General features: G+C 50.2%; 1 protein-coding gene across 1 annotated transcript in view; it reads right to left on the reverse strand.

Moving 5' to 3' along the window:
- Positions 1 to 5,001, reverse strand: part of PNOC (prepronociceptin) — a 44,380-nt gene extending 39,379 nt beyond the window's left edge. Inside the window, exon 1 of the mRNA XM_081001249.1 lies at positions 4,850 to 5,001. The gene's annotated coding sequence lies outside the window, so the exon portion shown is untranslated. The remainder of the gene's footprint in view (positions 1 to 4,849) is intronic.
- Positions 5,002 to 6,370: the final 1,369 nt, after the last annotated feature.

The following is a 6,370-nucleotide window of genomic DNA, read 5'->3' on the forward strand; positions in this document are numbered from 1 at the left end:
GGAAAGGTGGGGGGAAGTTGGCAAAGGCCATTCTTCAGTGGTAGCCCCTCTGCGTTGCAAGGAGAGGGTCTTGCGTTCCAACCCCAGTGCCAATCAGTGTAGACAGTACTGGTGTCAGGCTCCTGGCTGGCTAAGTGCTGAAGCTTTTATTCCAAAAACCACTGTGCAACCTCAGCGTGGACCAAGCTGCAGGTTACACAATCCTGGGGTTCAGAGCAGAGCTCTAAGTTTGACCACTGCAGGGCTAGATATCTCCTGGGTCCCCTCTATGATAAGCTGGTAGGCACAAACTAAGTCTATGGGCAGAGCCGCGCATTTAAAGCGCACAACTCCCCACCCCCCAATACTGGGAACTGTAGTTTCTTGAAGGCGCCGGGAACTTTAGCTCTTTGCACTCTGCACATGGCTTCTCTAAAGCATCCCAGGAACCATAGTTTCTGCTGCAAAGAGCTAAAGTTCCCAGCGCCTTCAAGAAACTACAGTTTCTCCCAGGATTCGGAGGTAGGGGTGGGGAGTTGTGCGCTTTAAATGCGCAGCTCTTAAGGGAGTGCAACCGGTTCAGTCACACTGGGCATGGACTCCTGGGGGGTACAACAACTATTAGAGTGGAGTAAGAGAAGTGGGGCTGCCAAATTTTGATGTCGCCCGGGGCACCGCTGAAATCTGAGACCCCAGGGTCTGCCACTACCGTATGCTCTGCCCCAGCACCTGATACGCCCCCTCGGTCCTCATTTTGGAGAGTTGGGTGGGCCCAGCCATTTGCACATTTCGGGTCCTGAGAGAGAGAGCGCTGGGCAGGAGAGCAAGGACTCCTGCAAGCAGACAGAGTTCTGTAGCTCCATGGCAGAGCATCTGCCTTGCGCACAGAGGGTCTGGGTATGGCTGGGGAAAACTCCTCCTGGCTGAAATCTTGAAGAGCAGCTGTCAGTCAGTGTAGACAAGGGGTCAGCAAGCTTTTTCAGCAGGGGGCCAGTCCACTGTGCCTCAAACATTGTGGGGGGCCGGACTATATTTTGGGGGGAAATGAACGAATTCCTGTGCCCCACAAATCTCAGAGATGCATTTTAAATAAAAGCACACATTCTTCTCATGCAAAAACACGCTGATTCCTGGACCACACTGGACCACGCTGATTGAGAAGGCGATTGGGCCGCATCTGGCCCCTGGGCCTTAGGTTATCTACCCCTGGTGTAGATGATGCTGAGGCCATAAGGCAGCTCCCTATGTCCCTAAGAGCATAGAAGCAGCAACCAGAATGACCAGAGCAACTTCCAAAAGAGAAGGCACTGTTTGGAGCCTTTTCATTTGGAAGAAATATGAGCGAGAGAAGATGCAACAGAGTCGCAGGAAATTATGCACATTGTGGATGGAGAGAAGCTTTTCTCCCCCTCCACACCAGAACACTAAAAGGCAGGGACCATCCAGAAAAGCTGAAGGGTGGAAGAAACAAATGGAAGGACTCCTTCAGCTACAGCATGGGAGACCACAAGGTAGTCATCAGCAACTTCACTGGGAGATAAGGTGAACAATGACTATCAGTTGTAATGCATTTACGGAGCCTCCAGGGTCAGGAATAGTCTACCGCTAAACACCTGCCAGTAGTGATGTATGGAAGTGAGAGCTGGACCATAAAGAAGGCTGATTGCCGAAGAATGGATGTTTTTGAATTCTGGTGCTGGAGGAGACTCTTGAGAGTCCCATGGACTGCAAGAAGATCAAACCTCTCCATTCTGAAGGAAATCAGCCCTGAGTGCTCACTGGAAGGACAGATCCTGAAGCCGAGGCTCCAAGACTTTGGCCACCTCATGAGAAGAGAAGACTCCCTGGAAAAGACCCTGATGTTGGGAAAGATGGAGGGCACAAGGAGAAGGGGATGACAGAGGACGAGATGGTTGGACAGTGTTCTCGAAGCTACCAGCATGAGTTTGACCAAACTGCGGGAGGCAGTGGAAGACAGAAGGCCTGGCGTGCTCTGGTCCAGGGGGCCATGAAGAGGCAGAAACGACTAAACGACTAAACAACTAAACAACAACAAACACCTGCTGCTGGAGACCACAAGTGGGAGAGTCCCATTACACTCCATTCCTGTTTGTGGGCTTCCCAGATAACCCAAGCAGATGCTGGATCAGTCCAGCACCTTCCAACCAAATGCTTCTATTGGGAAACCCGCAAACAGGATCCGAGCAATTCTCCCTTCCTGTGGTTTCCAGGAACTGGGATTCAGAAGTGTTGCTGCCTCTAACTGTGGCCTTAGCAAACACACCTTCTCTGACGGAAGAGTTAAGGATGTGGGCATCTCTTGCCCAGCTGTAGCCGGGTTGTGTGATTTTAGCGATGGGAGAGAGGCGGAAGGCAGCTCAGAGACAGGTGCGCTTGGGAGCCAAGTCTCTGTGCTTCCAATGGGAATTGATTCTCAGTAAAACTGCATCTTTAGTGAAGGATTCCCGAAACTTAAAATTGCACATCAAATGCATATACAGTATGTGTGTTTGTCTTCTTTTCTTTTTTTTATGATCCAAAACATTGCAAAGATTTTGCTTTCTGCTGGAATCTTTCCATGTCAACACCAGGTTAACTAGCAGATAAGGCATGTGGTGGACACGAAGGTCTTAGGAGAAAAGCAATGACAAACCTAGACAGCATCTTAAAAAGCAGAGACATCACTTTGCCGACAAAGGTCCGTATAGTTAAAGCTCTGGTTTTCCCAGTAGTGATGTATGGAAGTGAGAGCTGGACCATAAAGAAGGCTGATCGCAGAAGAATGGATGCTTTTGAATTCTGGTGCTGGAGGAGACTCTTGAGAGTCCCATGGACTGCAAGAAGATCAAACCTCTCCATTCTGAAGGAAATCAGCCCTGAGTGCTCACTGGAAGGACAGATCCTAAAGCTGAGGCTCCAAGACTTTGGCCACCTCATGAGAAGAGAAGACTCCCTGGAAAAGACCCTGATGCTGGGAAAGATGGAGGGCACAAGGAGAAGGGGACGACAGAGGACGAGATGGTGGGACAGTGTTCTCGAAGCTGCCAGCATGGGTTTGACTAAAGTGCGGGAGGCAGTGGGAGACAGGAGTGCCTGGCGTGCTCTGGTCCAGGGGGCCACGAAGAGTCGGACACGACTAAACGACTAAATAACAACGGACACGAAGGAGAAGCCTGGGAGCAGGGAACCGCTGACCATCAGTGTTCTAGAGGATACAGTTAAACCCTCCTTGCGTTTCACCCCCCTCCTCTCTCTTACGGAATTAGCAATTAGCTTTCCTGCATGTCAGAGAACCGGCGCCAAATGTCAACACATCTAGTGGGAAGCAGGTGCCGCCGATTTAACTGAGATACTCGTAATGGGAAAGCACATTAACCTCTTTCTAAAAAACCCTCAGAGCAAACTGTAATCATGTGCGCGTTGCATTTCATCATGAGGGCATCTGGAACTTTGATAGTATTTTAATGCAGTTCTGAGATAGGGAGACGGCGCGCTCCTTTGTCAACGTGGCAGGCTCCACATTCTGTCCATAGACCTACCTGCCTATTCTTTGCAAGAACTGCCCCCCCTCAAAAAAAAACCCCTCACAGTGGAGCTGCAGATCTCCCTGGTCTACTGGATGCCTGCAGAGGCGCAAGTGGCGCAATGTGCATCCTATCGTAAAATTGACTATAATCGACTGAATTATACGGTGCAGAGAAAGCGGCAGACAAAAGACTGCAAACATTCAGCCGCAGAAATTCAAGCCCGGAGAGGCTGCCGAGCAGAAGCGGAAGAAGTTTGTTTTGGGGGTTCAAATTTGCCCTCAGGACACAGCTTAAGACATTTATCTCTCTGCGTGTGGCCCAAAAAGCATTGTTCTTCAAACAGTCGCTTCTGGGAATAAACCTTTAATATAAAGTTCCAAAGTTTTTCAGGGTTGTTTTTTTTTTAAAAAAAAATCCTTTTTCTTTTTGTTCAGAAATGGAGTTTTAAAATAGCTACTGTGGGATTCTGGAAGACTGAGCGTGGAATCCTATGTATGGCTACTCGGAAGTAAGTCCTGCGCCCTTCACCGCAGCTTGCTCCCAGGTAAGCGCACATAGAACTGAAGCCTAAAGGAACTTGGATTCTAAGTTGGAGAGATTTCCGTAGGAAATGCGCAGTTGTCTTTGAAGGGATTATTCCCTTTGCAAGACAATGGGAGAGCAGAAAAATTGAGAGCATGCTGTGCTTTTTGATCCCAAGGGGCAGGTCTCCTGTTAACGAAATAGTTCTAAAACAAACCTTTCAGAGCTGGCTGCTGAGAAATATCCACAGGAAGGAAAAGGGGGAAAAAGCAAACATTGCGACAAATATTTTCTTTCTATCTTTTTTTTTTTAAAAAAAAGCAATATATGCATTATTTGCAAAATGCCACCTTGTTCCGGCTAACACATTCCAATACATAGAGGAATTTCCACCCGCCCTTCTCTCTCAAATTGGGTGATTTTTTCTGTGTCCTCCACCACCCAAAAGCGTTTTTTCTTTAACAGGGAACAAAAAGTAGCTAGTTTATCAAAAGACAAATCCTCCTTCAACGAACCCGGTTCCAAACAATCTCTGTTCAAAGAGAAGGCGTGCTTTCGACTCTGCTGTCGGACCAGAAACAAATGTTTAAGCGGCTGATCTCCTTGAAGGAGAGGTTAAGGCGGAGAAGGAGGTTCGCCACCGGAGAACCATAAAGCCCCCCTCCCTCCCCAGTTCCGACCCCCCCCCCAGGTCCTTCCCACCCCAAACCTGCCAGTTCCAAAGCTCTGGGTTGGTTTCGAGAGCATGCAAAGCCAGGAACTCACAAGCCCCGCCAAGACAAAGAGGAGAGGCTGGCAAATCACAGCTAGCAGACGCCTACCTGCCTGGGTGTGATGCCTGGGTTGCACTGCTCCGTCTGATGTTCGAGCCTTGCACTGTGTTCTCTGCCGGAGTGGCCCCCTCTATATGTACACGCAGGCACACACACACACGCACAAACCTTGCCAGCCCATTAACATGTGGATCGGTGAGTCCAACCCTCTGAAGGAGCCACCTGACTGATCCACTGGCTTAGCAGCTGCGCGCCCCTCGGCACCCACCGGAGAAACCTTCCCGGAAAGTGTTTGTCACACTCCAGGAAGCTGGAACAATGGCACATGGGCATCACCGGCAGCCCTAAAAGTGAGGCTTCCGATGGGCTCGGGCTTCTCTGGCTCTGCGACGCTGCTCGCTCAGGCATCGCTGGTGAGGTTCCCTGGGAGTCCCGAGCTTCCAGACCTCACCGGGCGCTGCCTTGTGGCGGCTCTGGTTATTTGCCCATTGGGGCCAGAGTTACCTGCTCAGGCTGGCAGCAGCTGCAGGAGGAGGGCTGCAGAGGAGGGTCCCAGAGTCAATTCTGGTGTCTCCAGATAGGGCTGCGAGAGACTCCTCGACTGAAATCCTGGACAGCTGCTGCCGGTTGGTGCAGACAATACCACGCAGATGGGCAAATAGTCTGATGCAGTCAATGGAAGCTTCTTCTGTCCCTCTCTCCAGCAACTGAGGCACCCGCTGCCCTCCATCGCCTGCTTCCTGAGCCTTCTGACTGAGACACACTAAGCACAGAAAGCTGGAGGCTTCTGCATTCAAAGCATAGGTTCTGCCACTTAGCTCCTGTCCCCTGCCTAAGAGCCAACAGGGTGGAGTGGTTAGGGGTGTGTGGTGGGAAGCCCTGAGTTCAAATCCCACTTCTGCCACCAATTTACAAGGTGGCCTCAAACAAGATTCTGTGACTCGGTGCTTCCCATATAAAGCAAAGGTGTGTGGGGGGGGACCTGTGGCTCTCCACGTGCCTTTGGACTCCACCTCCCATCAGCATGGTCAGGGATTATGGGTATTGTAGTCCTGAAATATCTGGGGGCCCACAGCTGCCTGATGCCAGCAATAAAGGTCTTGAGGTCCTGCTTGAGGCCTTGCCATAGCCACCTGGTTGGCACCTGTGAGAATGGGCTACTGGACTAGATGGGTCATTGGCCTGATCCAGCTGCCAAGACTCTCTTGTTCCAGCGGCCACAATCCCAGGAAATGGCTTTGACTGGCCGGCTAAACCAGGTGAGTTTTGGACTTCCCCTGCTCAGCAGATGAACAAATGAGACCAAGAGTGGGTCCAATTATGATTATGATTATTAATTTATTATTTATACCCCGCCCACACTGGGCGGCTTCCAACAAAATATCTGTGGGAATGTTCAGGGATGCAGGAGAGGATATATTGTCTGATAATAGCCTTTCCAACTTGCCTTAACAAGTTCACAATTTAGCAGAGTAACATTCCCCTTTTTAAACTCACAGCGGATGCGTTAGCTCAGGCTCGCTAAAGCCTCTATAATAACTGTTCTGGTATTTCCCCCTTATTCCCTCA

Source organism: Podarcis pityusensis, assembly GCF_964106645.2.
Source record: "Podarcis pityusensis genome assembly, chromosome: 3".
In the NCBI taxonomy this organism is placed as follows: Eukaryota; Metazoa; Chordata; class Lepidosauria; order Squamata; family Lacertidae; genus Podarcis; species Podarcis pityusensis.